Source organism: Hylobates moloch, unplaced genomic scaffold (genome assembly GCF_009828535.3).
Source record: "Hylobates moloch isolate HMO894 unplaced genomic scaffold, HMol_V3 SCAFFOLD_18, whole genome shotgun sequence".
In the NCBI taxonomy this organism is placed as follows: domain Eukaryota; kingdom Metazoa; phylum Chordata; class Mammalia; order Primates; family Hylobatidae; genus Hylobates; species Hylobates moloch.
In genome coordinates this window covers 7603183-7627217 of record NW_026652293.1, presented here as the reverse complement: position 1 = coordinate 7627217, position 24035 = coordinate 7603183, and the positions used below count along the sequence as shown (strand labels likewise).

At 42.3% G+C, this 24035-nt stretch overlaps 1 protein-coding gene across 10 annotated transcripts in view; it reads left to right on the top strand.

The window, feature by feature from the left end:
- The window catches only part of SRGAP2 (SLIT-ROBO Rho GTPase activating protein 2), a 257767-nt gene that overhangs the window by 18022 nt on the left and 215710 nt on the right, over positions 1 to 24035 (top strand). The window lies entirely within an intron of this gene.

The window sequence follows — 24035 nt, the reverse complement described above, 5'->3', positions numbered from 1 at the left end:
GCTCAGGTCCCTCTTCCTCTTCTTAAAAAGCCACTAGTTTCACTGCCAAGATAACCCATTAATCTATTAATCCATTCATGATGACATGCCTTCATGATCCAGTCACCTCTTGAAGGCCCCACCATGGGGATTAATTTCAACATGAGTTTTGGAGGGGACATTCAAACAATAGCAAGAGGGGTGATTGGATTACACAAGTACAGTGATAGGGTCACAGTAGAGCGATATTGAAGGTTCTGTGGATAAGGAATAGTCTAACAGTGAGTAATGCTAATGAGACTGGTTGATAGAGGAAGATAATGATGTTACCTAGTATTTACAGGGCACAAGGCAGTCTATGAAGTGCCTTGCCATACTTCATCTCATTTAACCTCAGAATTGTACAACACAGGGCAGGATGATATCCGGTCTTTTTTTTAAAAAAATATTTTATTTTGAGATAATTATGCATTCACATGCAGTTGTAAGAAATAATGCAGAGAGATTGCACATACCTGTTACTTAGATTCCTCTGATGGTTAACATCTTGCAAAACTATAACACAGTATCATAATCAGGACCTTGACATTGATACAGTCAAAATTTTAAACAGTTCCATCACTGCAAGGATCACTCATGTTGTCCTTTTCTAGTCCTGCCCCTCCCAGTTCACTCCTTCATCTCACCCCACTTTAGTCCTTAGTCCTTAACTGCTGGCAACCATTAATCTGTTGTCCGTGTTTATAATATTGTCGTTTCAAGAATATTATAAAAATGGAACCATTTGCATGTAGCTTTTTAGGATTGGCCTTTTTTTTTCCACTCAGCACAAGTCTCTGAAGACTCATTCAGGTTGTTGTGCCTATCAATAGTGCATTCCTTTTTATTGCTGAGCAGTATTCTATGGTATGAATGTATGATGGTTTGGACATATGGGTTGTTTCCTATTTTAGGCTGTTATGAATGAAGCTGCTCTGAACATTCATATATAGATTTTTGTGTAAACAGGTATTTTTTAGAAAATAGAGGTAAGCCAGGCATGGTGATGTGTACCTATAGTCCCAGCTACTCTGGAGGCTGAGGCAGGAGAATCTCTTGAGCCCAGGGGTTCAAGATGAGCCTGGGCAACATAGTGAGATCCTGTCTCCAAAAAAAAAGATGGAGGTAGTTTTTTGTAATGGCAAGATTGTACATTAGAAGATAGAAAAGTAGGTTTTGCATCTTACTAGGGAAGGTACATGTATATTTCTCTCCCTTTGGACTGATCATTTAAGTTGTCTCAATTTCCTTATCAAGAAACTGGCATAATATATGTTCTACCTATATCCCAGGGTGGTTGTATAGATAAACTGAGATAATATATGGCCTCCTCCCAAGTAATTGGGATTACAGGTGCATGCCACCACACTGGGCTAATTTTTGTATTTTTAGTAGAGACGGGGTTTCACTGTGTTGGCCAGGCTGGTCTTGAACTCCTGACCTCAAGTGATCCTCCCACCTTGGCCTCCCAAAGTGCTAGGATTACAGGTGTGAGCCACCGTGCCTGGCCCCAGAGTAGTTCTTAAACTGCAATCTAGAGACAACTGTTTTAGGCCATCTTGCTTTTTCTAATAATTGATGTGTAGATGTTCCTTATATATTCTATTTACTCATTGTTGATGATTATAGGTTGCAATACCTGCTCCCAGATTTAGTTTATCATCTTACTTTTAATTGAATTATTTGATATATAAGAAATTCCAAGTCCAAGCGTGGTGGCTAACACCTGCAATCCCAGCACTTTGGGAGGCCATGGTGGGAGGATCACTTGAGTCCAGGAGTTTGAGACCAGCCTAGGCAACATATTAAGACTCTGTCTCTACCAAAAATACAAATAAGTTAGCTGGGCATGGTGATGTGCTCCTATAATCCCAGCTACTCAGGAGGCTGAGGTGGGAGGATCACTTGAGCTCTAAAGGCCAAGGCTGCAGTGAGCCGTGATCATGCCACTGCACCCCAGTCTGGGTGACAGAAGGAGATCCTGTCTAAAAAAAAAAAAATTCCAAATTTTAATATAGTCAAATTTACTTTTTGTTAAAGAAATTAACTTTTTCTTTACCATTTTGATTTATTTAAAAGACAATCACACACAATCATAAGGATATTCTTCTATATTTTCACCTACAAGTTTTGCCTTTCACATAACGTCTTGAATAAACAAGGAGTAAATTTTCGTGAACAGTGTGAGGTAGGGATCTAACTTTATTTTATATCCCATGTGGCTATATTTATTAAAGGGTTCATCTTTCCCCCCATTGATTTGTAATGTCTCATTTGTACATACATTAAGTTTATTATACATATTTTTGGGCAAGATAAGTTCTCCATCATGCTGTAGTGGTGCTGCCCTGGGATGTGCATCAGGGGTTGCTGATGAGGGAGTCGAATGTTTTCCCCTTTGAGGTAGCGGCACTAGGCTGTCCCCACAGCTCCAACCAGAATAGCTCTGCTTTTATGTTCATGATATTGGGTGTCCCGCTAAGATTTTATTTGAATAGCTTTTTAGATGGAACAATTTTAAAAGTTAAAAACTACCATTTTTAAACAAATTACATTTTGGATAGTTTTTTGAGATAGCAAGGGTTTCATCTCTCATCTTGGGTTGGATGATAAGTGTAAGACACGCAGAACTCAGGACCTAGCAGCGAGGGAAGTGCATGTTTTTCAAAGGGAAAGGAATGCGTTATTTTGCAGTTGTCAGTAGTTCCAAATATATCAACTATTCCACAAATAATGAGTACGTAGTTTCCATGAGAGACTTAGAACTGTCTAGAGCCTAGTCCTTATCGTCTGTGATCATAGAAACCATGGAGAAAAAAAGCCTACCTATACGAAAGTAATTAAAAAAAAATTAACCCACAGCAATACAAGAAATGACATCAGCCAGCGGATGACTGAAAATGAGTGGTGTTGATAAGAACTTGAGGAATTTTGAGATGGGAGAGGTGTGGGCCAGAATGAATAAGACCTTGATTTATGGACTAGGATTTGGCTAAGTCGAGAGTAGGAGGAAAGAACAGAGGCAGTGTGTCTTCCCTCAGTGGAGTTCCCACAGCCCCCACCGTGCTTACCACTCCTGCATCACTTCCTACACCCTAATACAATGATGGTTTTATACACCCTCACCCCCACGCTCCTTCCCCCAGACCACACTCACTACCAGAAAGCCTGTGAGTTCTTTGAGGGTGGGCAGTGGGCAGCCTGTCATTTCAACATTCCCAGCCTCCTGCACCATGTTTGCATGTGGTAGGCACCCAATAAATGTGTGCTGAGTGAGTTAGTAGACTCTTGGGCTGGAGCAGAGGAGTTACAGACAGAGGAGTAAGATCGAACTGGATAGTTTTTGATGACCTTGAAGATCAGCCAGAGTCTGGCTTCATACTGGTGCAACAAAGAACAGTGGGGGCACTCTGAGTTGAAGAGTGATGAAATGTGATGAAGTCGTTTCAGAGGGACTCCCTGGTTGCTCTGAGTTGCCTGGCTGGGGGCAAGAGGCTTGTTCCTGCCCACACAACATACCAGGCCTTGTGGTGGGTGCTGCAAACATGCTGTTAAATGTGATCAATTACTAGAGTCACCTATGAGGGAATTGCGAGTCCCCATTTACTGAACAAGAAAGTTGAGTCAGGCAGATGATCCGAGGTGATGGTGACCCATGATGGAACGGGGACTGCAGCTCAGGTCTGTCCAACTCTAAAGCCTGCTGGTTCTTTTATCTTGGATATTATGTTTGACCACACTGTAATCAAGAGATACCACTAAGATGGAAAGATGAGCTGCCGAGATGGGTGTGGGGCCTAGGGGTGAAGTAAGAGTCAGGAATGCCTGAGGTTTTTAGTTTGGGAGACAGGGAGAACGATGGTGGCAATGGCAGAAATAGACATATGGAAGCCAGGAAGAGGTGCAGCAGTTGGTGAGAGAATGAGCATTATTTTAGACACCCTGAGTTTGAGATGACAGTTCCATTCAAGCAGGAATTTCATTAGGCAAGTGACAATGCCACCCCCATCCACCTTTCATTAAATCTGTCATTTTCTTTTCTTCTAAGTTGGGAATGTTGCAGAGAAACTGTGAAATAGATGACACCCCCTGTATGTGCCAAATACCTGACCTCCTTTTGCAGCTTCTTACCTTTCACTTTGAGAAATATTCTCCCTTGAAGGGGCTTCGTGTTTGTGTGCAGGAATTAATAGCATTTTCTTTCCCTGTGCCCTGTAGGGAAAGAGCACAGCTAAACAAGGAGAAAACTGGAGTTCTGAGCTGCCTTGCTTTGAGTTTGGTTGGAGGCCCCTTATGAGGGTCAGCTGGGAATGAAAGAAAAGTCAAGTCAAGCCCTGCCAGCACCCTCCACCACCTGACCTCCCATGGGTGACTGAAGAACCCGCTAATGAACAAGTTCCTTTAAAGGCAGCCTGGGGAGTGTGGGAGAGGCTGAGTTCAGCAAAACATGACTGGGTGGTGCTGGTGCTGTTTCGGGGTGTGGAGGCAGGAGTGGTTAATCTCCTTAATTTGAATAACTTTGGGATGGTGAGATGGCTCTTTGATAGAGGATTTGATTGGAGATTTTGATTGTAGGATATGTTGAAAGAGGGGATCAGGCTAAAGCCATTTATAGGAAATTATATTTCAGATATTGGCAGTTGAACTTAATGTATTCCATTCTCACTTCTAAAGGCTTTGAATTTTTAGTGTTATTTCTATTTTGAGGAGAGTGGCCTGTGAGTACTTCTCATCCAATGTGTTCAATCCAAGGAGACTATAGGAGTTATTACTCTCCTCCTTTTTAAATTCTTTCTGTGTAACAGAGATTACCCATAGTTGGCTTGAGAGTTTTACGCCACAGTTTGGTAGAAAAAAGACCACTCAGCTGGAGGTCAGAGGCTTGGGTACCAGTGGTAGCTCTGACCCTTGCCATCAACTATGTGGCCGTGGGTAAGTCTCTAACCTCTCCTGCCTCAGCCTCTTCAGATATAGGATGAACATATAATTCCTACATCTAGGAGTTGCTGTGTTGCCTAAATGAAGTAATGCTTGTATATCAGCTTTGCAAATTATATACCCCAAACAAATTAAGATTTTATTTGCTGCAACAGAAGAAAGTGGACCATCTCTTGGTGTTTGTTTTGATGAGACTTGACCTATATAACATCGGCTCAAGTATGTTTGTTAAAGTGAATCACCTGTTGCTTTCCGGGCCATACTTGAAATGACGTGCCATGTTACAGTGAACCCCTTTTGCACCGCCCCAAGTTCAGGTTGCTCTTACACAATTTGGGCGAGATAGATGAACACACACCTTCCTCCTTCTTAGAAACAAAACAGTGATTTGGGTAGGGTAGACATTAGGAAAGTGACTTAGCTGGTAAATATGTGATTAACAATGGAGATTTGGCCTAAGTATGAGTGCGAGCCTCTGAATACGGATGGGTAAATGATAAATAGCAAGTCTGCCAAGTTGAGCACGTTGGGGAACCTCTTTGGCTCTGTTCATGCTTGAAGTATGACTGTGCCAATACTGTACTTGCTATTTAACAAAATGAGGTCATACCAATCACACTATTTTGCACGTATTTGTTTACACATCTCTCGTCTGCTAAGCTATGAGCTCTTTGAGAGCAGGGACTGTTTCTGTTTATCTTTGTTTTCTAGCATCTAGCAGAGTGCTTAGCATATAATAAATGTGTATTGGATGAATGAATGAACGAATGAAATTCTTTGCATTTTTATTCAGTTAGAGAGATTTTTTGAAAGGCATATATGTGGGATTATTTTTGCTGTCATCTGCTAATTTCACAGATGCCTTCTCCACTGTAGACCTTCATATAAGGGAAAGACCTATTTATGCATAGTTGGGTTGTAGCTGCTGCTGCCCTGGCCTGATGGCACAGTGATGAGGGCTGTCTCAACATCTGTCCCATGTCTCTTTCATAGAATAATACCCTCCCTCAGCCCCTTTTCCCTGTACCTTCCTTTCAAGGGTTGCTGTGTAGTTAACTCTGCCTCAGGCAATTTATCTTATCTGTACTTTAGTCTTCCTCATTCCTCTTCTCTTTTCCAGTGCTTATCCAGTAACCTCAAGGAAATCTGTTCCAACCCTTCTTTGCTGTTGGTGTATTCCTATTCATGAGTTAAATCCCAAACAAAACATACTCTAACCAGGGCAGTTGAACTTGAAAAGAGTCAGTGAGAAATCTGAAAGGAGGAAAAGCCTGGCCACAAGGCTCCAAGTGAAATGAAAGCCATAAACACCAGCTTCGTCAACCTTGAGAGCTTCTAAAAGTGCCCCTAAGCCTCCTTTTGAATCACTAAAAGTTTTCACTTACCTCCCTGTCTTTCTCAGATAAAATTTCCTCTTTCTCAGCCACCAGTCTTAAAAAACAAAGCAAAATAAAACACTTCACACCTCCTTCTTATTCAGTTTTACACTAGTGGAAGGAGAACGAGATTTAGAGTTGGAAGGCCAACGTGAGCGTCCTGCTGCCACTTAGTAGCTGTGTGACTCTGGATAAGCTTCTAGGCTTTCTGTGCCTCAGTTAATTCAAGTTGACAATATGACTGTGTATCATCAAATAATACACTATGATTTGAAGTTTATGTATATGAAGAACTCTTTCAAGCTCACAAAGCACCAGATACATGTCAGATATTTCTAATGTTACACCAGTTTTTAATATCGTGTTTCATTTCACATACAGTACTTGATATCTCAATTACATTAGAGGCTAAGACAGTTTTCTACCAGCATGAGAACTGAAACACGATAGCATGCCTTTTATGGCGAAATGTGTTTGAACTTCAAACAACAAATTTATAAAACTTATGCAATACATCCTATCAGTAAATTAATTGAAGGCTGTCTCTAGATTGTTAGGTGTGGATGACAGGAACTTTATTTCATACTTCTTTTGTACGTGCCATTGGTGTTTAACAGTGTTGGGTTCATAACAGGTGATTAGACAGTCTTGTTGATAGTTTGGAGAACCATCTTAATCATGACCTAGAATCATTCTTATTTCACAGCAACCTAAGTGTCTTGACTAATGTTAAACTGACTAATTTGTTTTGAAGCTGAGAATGAGAAATTGGAAGTCCTTCTCATAGATCTGAGATTCCTTTTTATTCCCAAGTTGGATAAATTAGGGTAAACAAAATCAAATACTTGTAAAAATACTGGACAAAGGAATGACATATGTATGCTGGTTCCCTAGCAGGGTAATTCTATCTATTTAAAAAAAAAAAAAAAGATTACATTCCTTCTCAACCAGCCAAGGGAGCCATTTTCCAATCTCTTATCTTGTTGGGGTGTGTTAGAAAAATATACCAAGTGCAAGAACCTGTAAGCCTGGGGTTCATTAACCTGCTTAAAACCAGTTTTACTTCAAATAGGTAATCTTTAATGTCAACCATTGTACTTTTGTCTGCAGGGAACAACTCAAGTTTCGTCCTGTCCTCAGTAAGCAGATGAGAGGTAGGGTTGACATTAGAAGCCAAGCTTTTGTGGAACAATAAGGTAAAATTATGAAGGAAGCCTATTGAATTCCAGGAGAGTTTAAAGAAAAGGGTAGAATACTTTCTTAGCAAGGGTATGGGTGGGCTTCTGAGTGGAGGCAGCAGGCTAGACCTTGGGATGTTCCAGTCCAAATTCTGTTTTGGAAGCTCCCTAAATGTATGCAGAGGTTGTGTAATTGTATTCATCACTGTTGAATGTATTATTGGTTTGGTTTCACTGCTCCTAAGTTCCTTTTGTCTTATCTTGCAAGCATATCACTGTGAGTACTTAAATCATTAACAACTCATTAAAACTCTTTTGACCATTTTCATTTTCTACCAAGCTGAAGCCTGGGTGTGGTGGAAACTTGTGCAGGCCTGCTTGGCTGTGCCGCACCTGAGCAGCTCCTAGCAGTTTGGCTGTCAAAAGGCCACTGAATAAACAAATTGATAGGAATGGCGGACATAATCTCTGCAGTTCCATGAAAAGAAGGAAGGGGCTGCAGGATACAGGATAGTCAAGTATCCTTCTCTTCAACCTGAAGGACTCTTCAGCAGTTAACACCTTGACTCTCTTTTTATGCAACACTTTTTTTTTGTCCTGTCAGAGACTATTTGTACTTGTTCTTTTCTTCTTTCAGGATTTCTATAGCTTCTTTTAGAGACTCAAAGTGCTTCCAGTTTTGTTACTTCATTTATTCTCTAGGGGCAGGAATTAAGGTCTTGATGGAGATGAAGTGGTACATCACTTACTGGGCTGTGGAGGCAGTCTACCACAGGCAGTTGCAGCAGTTCTTCTGGTTACGTGTTGAGAGAGAGATATATATGTACACATACACACACACACACACACACACACACACACACACACACACACACATATCTTACCTTATTTAGGATCTCCCAGAAGAGAATTTTAAGTATTTGTAATTTGTATATATTTTAAATAGCTTATTTATGCCTCATAAGTAAAGAAAAAAGGTTTCTCAGCTTTTGACTTGAATTGTTGAACTATTTGTCCCTTGGTAAACTGATCAATTGCTGTGCAGATTGAGAGGAAGCCATTCAATCAATCAAAATGTTTCTACTACATTGGCATGCTTTGTAATGGAAATGAAAATGACAGCTTATTTTTGTCAGTTTAAATGAATAGGTTTCCTTTAGATCGATGCTGAAGTTGGTATTATAGGTATCTAGCCTATGAATGCTAATAATTAATTATGGAAATGCCTCATGGAAGCACTTGAACTTACCCCTGCATCTTACAGATATATCTGCCTGTTGGTGAAGTGTATGCCAGTGTTGACATTTGTTGTGAGTGCTGGCATGACCCATGACACAGCCTCTGTGGTACCAGAGGGCCCTACACTGTCTTCAGAGACATTCAGTTCAGTGCATTTTAAAAAATTCATTCATTCAATCACTAATTCATTCATGTACTCAACACATGATTATGTATGGCTACTATGTACCAGGCTCTGGTCTGGTGCTAGAGATAGAGTTATTAACAAGACAGAGGAAGTCCCTGCTTTCGTGGAGCTGTATTTTTTTTTTTTTTTTTGAGATAGAATCTCGCTCTGTTGCCCAGGCTACAGTGCAGTGGTGCGATGTCTGCTCACTGCAACCTCCGCCTCCCGAGTTCAAGCGATTCTCCTTCCTCAGCCTCCCAAGTAGCTGGGACTACAGGTGCCCGCCACCACGCTTGGCTAATTTTTGTATTTTTTAGTAGAGATGGGGTTTCACCATATTGGCCAGGCTGGTCTCAAACACCTGACCTCATGATCCGCTTGCCTCAGCCTCTCAGAGTGCTGGGATTACAGGCGTGAGCCACCATACCCAGCCCAGAATGGTATTCTTAACGTATGGACTTAAAAGGAGCATTTGCAAGGAGGAGTGGCAGTGGCAGCATTGTATGGGGAGCTCTGATTCTCATTTATGCAAGATGTGTAATGCCTTTCTAAAGAATAGTGTTGCTACTTACAGCTTGGGCTTGGAGATAAGACCCACCACGCTGCAGGTCCACTTGAACTTCTTTGTAAGCCCACTTGAACTAATCTGGAAGAGTTTCAAGCTTTGGTACCCTATTTGCCGACAGCTGGGTACAAAACCACCTATTGGGTATGATTTTAGGGCTATTGTCAAGGTCCCCTGAAGGTGGATAGACTGAAGACATCTCTTCTACTGGTAGCTTTATCTCTTTAAAACATTCTTTTATTGTATCTCACTCAAAAGACTAGCTGTTTATTTATACTTTAGTATGAGATTCCATTTGTTTCTTTACAAGGTTTTGATAAGGGTCTAAGACTACTAGATGCCAGTTTAGTGAGGGAGGGCACTCTGGGGGAAGTAAGCAGGTATATGGGGCTAAAATCAAAAGGTTGAAGCACCTCCAGTTGGACTTACTTAACAATTTTGCTTAGCCTTGAACTCTTGGCCTCTCTGATAATTAGTTTTCTAATTTTTTTTTTTTTTTTTTTTTTTTTTGAGACAGAGTCTTGTTCTGTTGCCCAGGCTGGAGTGCAATGGCATGATCTCAGCTCACTGCAACCTCTGCCTCCCAGGTTCAAATGAATTTTGTGCCTCAGCCACCCCAGTAGCTGGGATTACAAGCGTGTGTCACCATGCTCTTGTAATCTTTGTATTTTTAGTAGAGACAGAGCTTCGCCATGTTGGGCAGGCTGGTCCTGAACTCCCGGCCTTGAGCAATCCACCCGCCTCCACCTCCCAAAGTGCTGGGAGTACAGATGTAAGCCATCATGCCTGGCCTCGTTCCTAATTTTAAAAATGAAATTGTTGGAGTAGATCATCATAGTCCCTTTTAGTTAAGTCTGCTCACTGGGTAGATTTGTACCTAACTGCCCAGCTGCCCAGGCTTTGGTGTTTTTCTCCATTCTGTGCTTTGGTGAGGAGATCCTGCATTTTCTTTCCGTTTCCTTTGCCAGAAAGAGCTCTCTGTGGCAACATAGAAAATATCAACTCACTGATTTCCCCAGAAAGGGAAGAGTCCACAGCTTCAGAATGGTATCTGCCCTGGTGTCTGCATTCTGGTCAGGCGGCTGTGTTCAGCGTCTGTGCTCCCAGGCTGAGGTGCTTATCTGTAGTAGCCAGACAGGCCTGGGCGCCCACAGTAAGTTACGTTTACATAGTGGAGAGGTGAGCAAGCAGATAGTCTGAAGCAAGTAGGACAACACTCCGGTCAAGGTTTTCCAGAGGAAAGATTTTGAACCATCATCAATTAAATAGAACAGAATCTTCTCAAGATCACCAGAAAATACATAGCCAGGGAGATCCCAAGTATCGTGGAACCAACCTAATTATAGCTACCTCCTATTTGCTTAGCATTTTGTGCTTTTAAAAATGGGTCTCATTTCATATCTCATCTGATCTTAAATATCCTGTGAGGTAAGCAGGTCAGAAATTATCATTATTATTATTTTTTGAGATGGAGTCTCACTCTGTTGCCCAGGCTGGAGTACAGTGGCGTGATCTTGGCTTACTGCAACCTCCACCTCCTGGGTTCAAGCGATTCTCCTTCCTCAGCCTCCCAAGTAGCTGGGATTACAGGTGTGTGCCACCACGCCCGGCTAATTTTTGTGTTTTTACTAGAGATGGGGTTTTACCATGTTACCCAGGCTGGTCTCGAACTGATCTCAGGTAATCCACCAGCCTCGGCCTCCCAAAGTGCTGGGATTACAGGCATGAGCCATCTCGCCTGGCCAGCAGGTCAGAAATTAGTAATCCCATTTAAAATATGAGAAAACTGAAGCATTAGGTAGGCTAAGTGACATGGCCAAGGTCACACAGTTAATACGGCAGGATCAGAATTTAGAATGCATGTTTTTTCTTTTAAAAACAACTTTATTCAGGTATAATTTATGTGCAATAAAATTCACTATTTGAAACCTATAGTTCAATGAGTTTTGACAAATGGTATATAGTTGTGTAGCCACAATTATAATCAATAGGTTGAACATTTCTGCCACCCCAAAAAGTCCTTTCATGGTCCTTGGCTTTAATCTTCCTCTTTCCTTCCCCTTCCCCAATTCCCCCTGTCTTTTGATGTCTAATGCAATGCTCTTTTCACTGACCCACACTCGGACTTGACAGCCCTTCAGCCGTATCCTTCTGGAGAGAGTCCTGGCTGGCAGCCAGCCCGCCTCATCATGTTGAGTTATGAGAGTGAATGGGAAGTTAGTGGGTTGCTTACTCCATTGTTAGTTCCTTCCTTCCCTTCTTTTACCAGCTCCAGGCTATAGAAAAATTATGTGGGTTCTCCTTCCCAGGAGAGCTTGAAAAACAGGACACCAGCTCACCTGTCTGCTCTTGCTTCCTGGTAGCCTGCTGCTCGGGAGGGGTGTGAGTGAGCAGGAGTTGGTGGGGTGGTGGACTAGGCGACCTCTAGAGGATGCTCTACTTCTGTATCGTCTGCTCAGTCTCCTCCTTAGAAACCAGCTAGCTCTCTGCTGCCTAGTTGCAGTTCCCCAAGGCTTTAAGCAGTCTGAATTCCATATCTGATGAATGAATCCCAAAGGTGTTGAAGATCCCAGTTCTGAAAAATGAGCAAACCCCAAGTTTTATAATAGAAACTTTCATAGCAGATCAGGTCCTAGACAGATCCCTCCCTCTGTAACTGAGTTAGGTTTTGAGGGGAGATATTCCCCATTATACTGTTCCTAAATCCTAGATTTCGACTGTAGTGTTCGGGACATTCCGGAGAGTCACATTGTTTGCCCAGGTGCTGGACCAGAGTTGCTCCCTGGCGTTGCTGTGTGGCATCCAGCAAAGGCAGGTTGGGAGCCTGCTCCTTTTCATAGCCAGCTTTGCTTCCATACCAGCAAGATGGAAGATAGGTGCCTTCACTAAGCCCCTCAGGTGGCCACAGGATATGATCCAGAATGGCGGTCTCTACTTTTCTATTTGCTCCTATTTAGCCACCCAGTTTGGGAGTAGCCCTGTGTATTATGATTATCTCTTTCATTCATTTTGGGCTATTTGAGTTTTTAGGGCCCTTTCCTATCCATTATCTCCTGTTTTCAATAAGTCTGATATCTTCTGTTAGAGTAAAAGTTCCGTCTCCTCTGATCTAAGACAGCTGCAAGGACAGGACAGACTCAGATTTCTTCTCTGCAAAGGCTCATCTTAAATCTTGGGCCCTATGGTATTGATTTTCTTCTAGTTATCTCTACAAATTTTTCTGGCTTTGCCGAAGGGGGAAAAAATCACCAGACTGCATGCTTGAGCTTCAGGTTTCTCCTTAGCTGGCAGCCTCAACCAGAAAAAAATTCTATTTGAGAGCACTGAGCCTCAGGCACTGGTTTTGCCCTGTACTCCCCAGTGTCTAACTCTTAACAGCTGGTGGCCATCCCTGGCCTCCATCTTTACTTTGCTGCATACCTCAGCTTGATGAGTCCTTGATGTTGACTCCTTGACCTTTCTGCCATCTTCTTTCCCCTGCAGGGGCCTCTTGAACTATGGGGAGCTTAGAAAACAGTGGGCTTCCTGTGTTTTGTCTACCAGCAAAGCTGGGTACCTGAATCCCCATGTGACAGTCCTGCATGGCTTACTCCAGTATTCTTCGGGAGACACAGGAGCAGGAACAAAGACTTAGTTGAAAGCCCCAAGTGTGTATATCTGAAGTGTTTGTACAGAGATGGGGGCAGAGAGCTGCTCATGTCTGCAAAGAGGGACAGTCCCACTTTTGCAGAGGTGACAGTCCATAGCAATGCTGTCTCTTCCATTTCTCATTGGGGTTAGGTTTCCAAAGGTCCATGAAGGTTTTATTCGTTTTCATGCCCCGAGAGAGCTTTCCATAGTAATGAAAGAAATGGTAAGAACTGCAGGAAATGGGTAAGATTATAGATGGCCAAGGAAAGTGGCAAGGAACAAAAAAAGACAACGTATTTTTAAGGAAAACTTTTTGGAACTATTTCATGGATGCTGCTGGTCACCTGGGGAAATCTTGGATTTATTTGACAGTTCCCATTTTCCACTTAGGCTTCATGTACACATGGGTTTGGGAGCTAGGAAGGGGAATAATACCCTCCCCAAGGAGCTGTGGCTGAGCTCCCAGTCCCCAGGACCAAATTGAGCTGCTGCAGCTGGGAAGCAGATTGGCGCAGCCCTCCCCAAAGAGCTCACAGTCCTGTGGTTATTTCCTGTCTTTTTCCCCTTGTAGATTCCTCTTTGCAGCTTGTATCTTCCCTTTCTACAGGAAATCTCAGTCGCCTAGCCCATGGGCCTGGTTGGGCTGCTGTCTCCTTCCTTTATTCTTCATAGCCCTTAATCACTTCTCATTAATGGACTCCCTGGGAGGGAGGGAAGAAGGGTTTTGTTCTGATGCCGGCCTTCTGGAAGGGCTGTATCCCACCAAGACAGATGGCTGCCTAGCCTATTTTTAACTGTCTCTGGGGAAGAAGATTCCACAACCTATTTTGAAACCTGTTTCATTGATTGACAGCTTTCAAATTAGGAATTTCTTGCTGATACCTGACTTAAAATTTGACAGCTATAGTTGAAACTCATTTCCTTTTGTTTCTTTGAAATCATAGTTTGAGAAAGAGAGGGATTTTAGAAGTCATCTAGGCCTACCCCTAATTAAGAAAATAAGTTGAAGTTGAAACTGAAAATGCCTCCTCATCCTCTCATTGAGGATCCCATCAGTTTTGGGATCTGCCTTTGAAATCACACATTTGGGTACCATTCTGTAAGAACCAATTTAATTTTCGGGGAAAAAACAAGTGATTCTGGAGTTGGAAGTTTAGAATGCAAGGCATTAACGACTTACTCTATTTTGTTTCTAGTGAGAAAGTTAAATGATGTTTATAGAATTACCTTGCCTCTATTGGCAGAGAATAAAAATACACTGAGCTCTCAATATACAAAGCTTCCCCAGTTCTTTTCCTTTCGCTCATATCAATGCCTGTCTTTAAAGAAAAAAAAGGGTTATTTTTCTTTCCTCCATCAGTAGGATTCTCTGTATTTTAAATATCTTTTTTAAGACTAATGTCAGGTGACTCAAATTCCACTGAAGTCTCCCTTTTTACTTGTCTTTCTGCTGCTGCAGACTTCTCTTGACATGAGACTCTGTGCTGCTTCTCTTGACAGACTGCATCTCGAAGGCAGAACACTGGTGAGAAGCTAATGATGTTGGTTCCGTTTCAGTGTGTGGGATCTTGTTATGTGGTATAGAAGTCCAGCATTCTAGGCGAATAAACTGAAAGGTATTAGACTGACTATAAAGGGGTCTTGGGAAGGGATCTTACTCTTCTTTGATAGTTGGTACTTGTACCTTTTCTCAACACCTGCGACATTTTCTTTTTCCAGAGATAGCATCGCATGTCAAGGTGGAACATCAGATGCTTGGATCAACCAATGAGTTGCATCCAGACCTGTGACCAAAACTGAGGTGGCATTTGGGATATCCTTCACCTTTTGGTCTGTGCTTCAGGCCATGAGTAGTTAGTATATAGCGCATGTTCACAGGCATTAGCATCTCCGTCTTTTGAAATATGGCTAAAATTTAGTATTCCACCTGCACTTGATCTACTTGAGAAGTATTTAACAGGTCTATTTTATAAAATCCCAGGGCAGCCTTTTCTGCTACCTGGTTGGATTGGGCTACATGAATATAAACTCATTTTGCTATCAGCCTGAGAAATAGGCAGGTATACTGGAAACACCTTCTTATCTGGGGCAATTGGACTAGTAATTGGTCAGTTAATTCCAAAAGTCAGTTAAAACAGAGAGTCTTTAAAAACGAAGACAAAACAGTTCTCAAGCATTTTATTTATTTTAATTTTTTTGAGACAAGGTCTCTCTATTATTGCCTCAGCTGCTCTCTAACTCCTGGGCTCAAGCCATCCTACAGTCTCAGCCTCCTGAGTAGCTGGGATTACAGACACATGTCATCATCCAGCTGGCATTTTATTTTAACTTAAAAATACGTAAATGCCAGCCTGGCCGACATGGTGAAACCCCGTCTCTACTAAAAAAAAAAAAAAAAAAAAAAAATAGCTAGACAGGTGGGGGGCAGGGGGGGCGGGGGGGGTGGCGGGTGCCCGTAATCCCAGCTACTCGGGAGGCTGAGGCACGAGAATGGCTTGAACCCGGGAGGCGAAGGTTGCAGTGAGCTGAGATCACACCACTGCAGTCCAGTCTGGGCGACAGAGTGAGATCCTGTCTCAGGGAAAACCAAAAAAAAAAGAGAATGTACACGTATTCACAAATCTTTTTATGTGGGCCAGGGCTTTTTCTTAAAGTGTGTATCCTTCAAGTAGAGTTCGGTTGACTTTCTTTCATAAATTATACACTTAACAATTTGATCTGTGATTTCCAGTTTCAGTTTAAGTGAACCAAGTTCTTAAATACATTTGAGAAATGAAGGGCAGAATTCTTCCAGATTTTAAAGCTCCACCACTACAGCCTTTTACTGTTGTCTTGCCCGTATCTAATTCAGCAGCAATTTTTTTTAGCAACTTGCCTTCAAATTTCTTCCAAGCATTCAACCTCTTTTTCATAGAAATACCTTTTTTTATACTCATAATTCACTGGTTTGTATTATATAATAATTTAATGTGTAATTAAAATGACAAGTATACCTAGTGTGAACTAACTACTGACCCTGAAGCAGCCATCCTGGCTGGTGGGAGTAGATGTGAGTAATACACAACCAGCCTCCAGCGTGCTATGCAACTCAGCCACTTTATTTTGAAGCGTAGTTGGTATGTCACGTAAGCTGGCAAGTCAGTTAAGAAAGTATCACCTGTATGTTTCTCTCCTTTTTGCATCTACTGATTGCTATGGGAATTTTATCTTAGCACCTGTTATCATAATTCCTCTATTAGACTATAAGCTTTTGGATGGCAGGGCCCTTGTCTTACTTATGTGTGTATCTCCAGTGTCTCCTGATATAGTGTCTGGCCTATAGTAGGTGCTCAGAAGTACTAACTAGATATATATATATCTTAGTTCAGTGCTATATATTTGTTGGTGCCAAACAGCTCTTTATTGAATAGATGGATATATGTATGTATTACTGCACATAATGTACTCAAAATCCAAATGAGAACCTATAGAGTATCTATTTTTTAGGATTTTTGCCATACTGGTTCCTTGTGTTTGCATGAAAAACTGAAAATTGACTGTGGAGCCTTTAGGCTTGGGTTGGAACAATATGTTTTTTAGAAAGATTACTCTCTTAATAATAACTACAACTCATTCTTAGAATAATAAAAATCATATCAGTACTAAGTAATATTTATCGACCGCTTACTGTGTGCCAGGCAGTATGCTAAGTGTGTGTTATCTTAGTTCATATCCACAGCCCTGAAAGAAGACACAACAAGGCATGTTGGGTTATTATTTCCATTTATAGATGAGGACTCTTTGGGAGCCAGCAAGGAGGTGGTACAAGGTCTAATCTTTGAACAGTTGAGAAATGGGTAGTTTGTTTTCATAGTGCTGCTTCTTGTTTTCAAGGTTGAGGGCCCTTCTAGGCGGGTGAAAGGAACCCTTAAATCTAGAGACTGCCTAGAGGGAGAAACTGACACTTGCTTTTGGCTTTCTGGGAACCAGGGTGGGTCCTCTCTTGATTGAAGAGAGTTAATAGGATCCTGTGGCTGGGCATTGGGCAGAGTGTTTGAATATCTTCTGGCCATGGTAGGTAAAGCCAAAGTGGCAGTGAAAACAAGCTACTGTGGGACATTAGACCCTGCCTGTCACTTTTCTTCCCAGGCCACTCCCTTGTTGGAGGGCCCTTCTGAAACTCCTCTTGCTCTGTAGTCTGGATGCTTGTGAACAAGCTGCTTGCAGGTGCCAAAACAAACAGCAGTGTGGGTCTCAGGGCCTGGGCTTGGAAGCTGGGCAGAGGGTGGAAGGGCTCCATCTGGGAGCAGTGTTGATGGAAGTAATTTTTCTAGCTGAGGTGTGAGGTTGGTTCTGAGCTGAATTTAAGAGAAGGCTATGGTCTTTTGTCCTTCCACACTTTTGGGACCCAGCAGATACTACAAATGCAATCCTTACAAATCCACTCACTGCCAGAAATGAATCTAAAAAAGTGCTAGTCTGTGGGCCTCTTGGTCAGGAAGGTGACAGCAGTGGCAACAGCAGAAAAACCAATCAAACAAACAAAATGCCTGTGGGCTGGCAAACAGAATTTCTTTGCAAGGTTAATTCTGAATGTCAGACTGTTTCCTTTTTTGTAGGTTGGAAGGAGGCAGCAGCAAAGGGAAAGAGACAGCAGTTGGAGGCCACCTTCTTTAGTCCCCCTTCCCCAAAGAAGAGCAGTAGCAGTATTGTGGTTGGCATTAAATTGATATAAAGACACCCTGCCCTGGAAGTTAAATGAAAATATTTTTTTTCTTTCTTTTTTGAGACAGAGTCTTGCTCTGTCGCCCAGGCTGGAATGCAGTGGCATGATCTTGGCTCACTGCAACCTCCGCCTCCTGGGTTCAAGCAGTTCTTGTGCCTCAGCCTCCTGAGTAGCTGGGACTACAGGCATGCACCACCATGCCCGGCTGATTTTTTAATTTTTAGTAGAGACGGAGTTTCACCATGTTGGCCAGGCTGGTCTTCAACTCTCAACCTTAGTTGATCTGACTGCCTCAGCCTCCCGAAGTGCTGGGAATTATAGGCGTAAGCCATTGCTCTCAGCCAAATGAAAAGATTTTTGATGTACTTTTTAGCCAGAGGGAGTTTATGCTGCTGTGTGGCCAGTTTTTCCACATGTCTGCAGCAGGTACAATTTTTGACAGATATCTTGAGAAGAGTATAGATTTTGATAGAGGGAGTAACTTTATTAGCAAGACTGATTTCATGTTAGAATGAATTCTCTGGGTCTTTTTTGGGTTACTTTATGTTCCTTAAAAAGAAAGACATTGGGCCGGGCACGGTGGCTTACGCCTGTAATCCCAGCACTTTGGGAGGCCAAGGCGGGCGGATCACGAGATCAGGAGTTCGAGACCAGCCTGACTAACATAGTGAAACCTCGTCTCTACTAAAAATATAAAAAAATTAGCTGGGCGTGGTGGCAGGCGCCTGTAGTCCCAGCTACTCAGGAGGCTGAGGCAGGAGAGCTGCTTGAACCCGGGAGGCAGAGGTTGCAATGAGCTGAGGTCGCACCATTGCACTCCAGCCTGGGCAACAAAGTGAGACAATGTCTCAAAAAAAAAAAAAAAAAAAAAAAAAAGACATTGACTGGTCTTGGCAGTCTTTGGATTTTATTCTGAACTGTGTAGAGTTGGCCAACTCAGGAATTCTAGAATAGGGAGAGAATTTTGCAGTGCTTTTGAGCATGTCTGTGGAAATGTGCTGTACTCATCACTGTGGAATGGTTCTCCAGTTTGGCTGTAAACTCATGGAGCTGGCTCCTTGAAATGCTAGCATCCTAGCCATGCATGCATGCAAGCAAGCAGAATTTGTTCACGCCTAGGCCATATGTGGATGTCACTCTTCTTCAGTTTCATATCCAGTTCTGCTTGCCTGAGCTAGAAATGAAGTCATCCAGCACTCACAAAACCTCTGGCCTTAGAGGCTTAAAAACAAAAACAAAACAAACACAGCAACTATCCCATACCAACTTAGTGAGGTGGATATTATTGTCCTCTTTTCAGAAGTGAGGAAACTAAGGCTCAGAAATTAAGATACGTGCTCATGGTCACACAGGTCCTAAGAACTGGGATCCAGGATCCCAAAGTCTGCCTCTAAAGCCTATGCTTTTCCCATAGGGCTGCTGAACCTGACATTTGCACTTTGCCATTTATGTCACTTCTTCCATTACTTGGAAGTAAATTGAAATGGGTTTGGGTTGGCGCTGTGGCTCATACCTGTAATCCCACCACTTTGGGAGGGTGAGGTGGGTGGATTGCTTGAGCCCAGGAGTTCAAGACCAGCCTGGGCAACATAAGGAGACCCCATCTCTACAGATAATTTAAAAATTAGCTGGACTTGGTGGCACCAGTCTACTTGGGAGGCTGAGGCAGGAGGATCACCTAAGCCCGAGAGGTCGAGGCTACGGTGAGCTGTGATCATGCCTCTACACTCTGGCCTGGGTGAAAGAGCAAGACCCTGTCTCAAAAACAAGCTAACAAAAAACCCCCTAAAAAACAAAAGAAATGGGTTTGAGAGAGAAGAAGAGAGAGAAACTTAGTTGTGGGTGTTTGTAGTTAGGTACTCGTGGAGGACCCCCTACCATCAGACGGGAGTGGCTAGACCTTGTTTTCATTTATGCAGACAGACTTCCTTTTCTACCTCTGCTGGTTGTACCAGGTACAAATAGGGATGCTGCAGTAGAGCAGAGGAGCTAAACGTGGCGTCCTCTGACTTACATAATAAAATAAGAATCTCCCCAATGGCCCTTTCCTGTCTGCTGGTCACTGTGATGAAGTGGGCCACCCTAGGGACAGCTTCACTTAAGGGCCTTCCCAGGGTTATCAGGTCCACAAAGGGTCTTGGGATCAAATGTGCAGCTAAATTGATGAGATCAATTCATTAGGATAAAGACTTCTACTTCCAAAGCAGTATGGTGCTTGGGTCAGTGTCTCTTTAGAAATTAATGTATAGATAAAATATTTCATATTAGGGAGAGCTCTGTGCTGCCTTTTCCCAAAGCTTTGGTTATTTGATGGGAGGGAAAGACTTCTTGAACCTATGTCAGAATATTCAGCTTTGAAAGATGAGGGTTTTTCTTGAGGCTAGTTTTGTACCTGCTGTTTCTTTTAGAAATGATTGCTGTATGGGTTTAAAAGGTGACCCAAATGACTTTTTTATTATTATTATTTTTTAACTTTGGGAGGAGTTTGCATGTGTGCGTGCGTGTGTGTGTGTGTGTGTGTGTATGTGTATTTTATCTCCTTCAACTCTGACCACCTAGCAGTCAGCCTAATCTCTGCCCTCGTGTTGATCTTTAATTCAACATTTAATTACCTATCTTGGTATCCATATGAATTTGATTGTTTTTTTGGCTTTTTTTGAACTCATAAAAGGTATCCCAGTTCCTAGAGGATATAGTGTGCATCTCCTCCCATCCACCAGTGGACACTCCTTTCCAAAAGACACATGGCAAGTACCCCTCACACCTGAGCTGTGGTGGTTTGGGTTTGTCCCCTTTGCTTTTGTTTGCAGAACACCTTTTACTCCTTTTGCACTTGATGGTTCTGTTGTACTTGTAAGGAAAATCAGTTGAAATAAAAAGATATTAAATTGAGAGACAAAAAGATGCTGCCACACTCCCAGTTAGAGGCAGACTTTAGTCTGTATTTTCAGATTTATTTTGATTATAAAGTGTAGTCTCCCTCCACCACCCCCTGTCTGCTTTTCTTTGTAGTTCTGTAATCAGGAGTCTGTTATTCTCTTTCCAGTGCTATAATTAATAGTCTGGTCTAAAATATAAAAACCTGAAAGTTATTAATGGAAATGTCACTACTCACCTCATTTTTACAGAGGCCACTTGGCCTCTAAGTCATTGAGTCTTTGGACAAACATCATTTAGCATTGACTATGTGCAAGAACTGTGCTGTATGCTGGGGATTTAAAGACAAAGAAATACAGTTCCTGCCTCTGATCATGCATCATCTCACTGGTGAGGCTCACATACAAACAACCAGGCAGAATTCAGTGTAATTGAGAAATGTCGCAATTGAGTTATATATAGGGTTATTATTTTGCACTTCTCTGTAGAGTAGTAGTTTCCATACTGTGTGGTATTTGCCTGTTCACTTGCTTGTTCCTTTGTGAGCTCTTGAGGGCCAGGAACAAATATGGATATAAACATGGAACCATGAGCGAATAGATGTTTCTTATCAATGCTAGGCCCGTCTTACAAGGTGTTCCATAGTGGAACCACCTGGGAAACAATTGATTTTGCCTTCTTGTTAGCTAAATGCCTGATTTGCTTTTTAGGATTCTATTAGGTTAAATCATATGAAATTACCATTTTGTTGATAATTTCACATGGTTCCATGTAATAAAAAGAGATCAGTTTTACAGACTTCTGGTTTTAGGTCATGCACAGAGGTGAAGTTCTGCACAGGTACTGGGCATCCTATATGTTTTTCCACTAGGTTACTATTTCCGAGTGTGAGTCTCTATTTGGAACTTCAGAGAGGGAGCCTGTGGCCCAGCTATTCCTGTGTCACTCAGCTCTGGAGTGGAATTCTTCTAGGTAGTGCCTGTTTGTAGACTGGACAGGGAATAAAACCACTACTCTGTGCCTATTTATAAATATTTGCATTTACCTTGGAGAATGTACAAGACCCGGGCTTCATGCGTGTGTGAGAGAAAATAGCAAGTGAAAAGGATGTGTACACAGCAGCATGAATGGGGTGCTATTCTTAGCTGGGTCTCTAACCTAGAGAACAGGAAACAAGATGCTTCTGAATGTGGACTACGGCTGCCCTATGCTAGAGCCAAGAGGCTTCGAGTCATAGGGAAACTCATGACAGTTGCTAGTGTCCTTCAGACCTTCCTCTTTTGTAGAAAGTTTCATTCTTTGTGTGTCTCAGACTGAGGTGGAGGAGGGGATGGCTCTCTTTTCTAAGGGATCTAGAGAGAAAGGGCAGATGTAGTCTTGAGCAGTGGGCTTCTCAGCTGTGCTGCTTCTTCCATAGAGACAATCTATTGGTTGATGGAGCAGCTCCTCTCATTCTGAGTGGGTTTAGCATTTGAGAAATAGAGGGGCACCTTGGCTGACTGGACTAAACCTTCTTTGGCAATTTATAATAAATGCTCTCTGATTTATTGTTTATTCTTTCACATTGAGGTTGAACTTGATTTGCCTTTGAAAGTTAAGAGCAGGACTAGGACTAGAAATGCCTGATGTATACTGTAGCACACAGTGGAGTGTTGTCCACTTTTTAATCACTTGGTGACTACTGATTAATTGATTTGAATATATAAATGTCTGGCAATTGGACCAATTACTCAGCTTCCCAATCTGATGGTGTGGTTGATAGATATGTTTCCTGGTGGCATTTTCCCACAGGATTAGGATGGTGGTGGCATTAGCCAGGATCTCTTTTGTCACTGCCACTGTTACTGAATGATCTGTATTTTGAACTTTCTTGACTTAGTATAGTATTATACATCCAGCCCTTACCCTAAATGCTTATTATTTAATATTGACAACTTACAGGTTAATGTTTTAAATCTTTTTTTTTTTTTTTTAAGGTGGAGTCATGCTCCGTCACCCAGGCTGGAGTGTGATCTCAGCTCACTGCAACCTCTGCCTCCCAGGTTCAAGTGATTCTCCTGCCTCAGCCTCCCGAGTAGCTGGGATTACAGGCGCCTGCCACCACGCCTAGCTAATTTTTGTATTTTTAGTAGAGACGGGTTTTCACCAGGTTGGCCAGGCTGGTCTCAAACTTCTGACCTCAGGTGATCCACCTGCCTCGGCCTCCCAAAGTGCTGGGATTACGGGTGTGAGCCACCACACCTGGCAAGACAGCATATCTTTAATTAGAACCCAACATGAAATGGTATTTCTTCAAAGAGGGCCTGAAATTGTGGTGTTACCTCCAAGCGAACTTTATGAAAGGGATCGGGTCTGTATATAAACCATTTAATTTCTCCATTTCTCTAAGTGGGAAAAAAAATTTGTTTTTGTTTCTTTTTTACTCAGAACACCAAGCCCATTCAGCCACCTCAAAAGAGGTTATAGCCAGGGCGCCCCTCTTAGAAGAAAAGACATTTTTTTTTCCTTAAGATTGGTGCATGGAAGCTTAGAGCCTCATTTCACCATCTCTCCTGATTTGATACAGATTTTTGAGAAATGAGTACAGGGAAAATACTGGCTGTAGACTTGACAACTGTTAAGTTGGTGAACAGCATGTTCTTGTTTATGTTAACTGTGTGCTTTGACTATTCAAGATCCCCATTACTTTTCACTTGTCATGCCACATCATTGCTGCAAGTTAGCCTCCTTAGATAAGATACATGGCAGTTAGCTATCTTCACCTGATGGGGAGGAATAGGGTAGAGAAAAGAATGTGACCAGCTGCTGTCAGCTTCTCTGTGGAAGTGTTAACCATGTCAGAGCCAGGCCCTGGAGACTTGGCTTGGAAAAGCATGAAGTTTTCCTACCAGGAACTTCTGTAGAGCCCTAGACCTTTCCATTTTAGTGCCGAGTTAAATGAGTCACGTAGCGTTCAGGTAAAGTCATTTCCAAGGGATTGTGAGAATGTGCCCAGGTTGGTTTGGACTGTGTCACACTTACTTGAACTGGCTTATCTTTGCTAATTTTTTTTTTGTGTATGTTATTGTTCTTCTAACTATTGTTGATGATTTGAGTGATGCTAAAGATTTTGATGATGGTAACTTTCTATAAGAGATGTAGAAGCAAGAGGCCCAGAGAATTGATCTTGCCCTTCATCTGACACATTGTGACCAGTTTGTTGAACATGGTAAGGCCTGGAATTGTCACTTCGAATGTGTTCTTAATCTGGGAAATTTGAAGAGGTCTGCAAGAGGGAGGCTGGTCAGGGAAGTAGCTTTGCAAAATAAAATCTTCATACTGATGCAATCCCAGAGAACTTGCC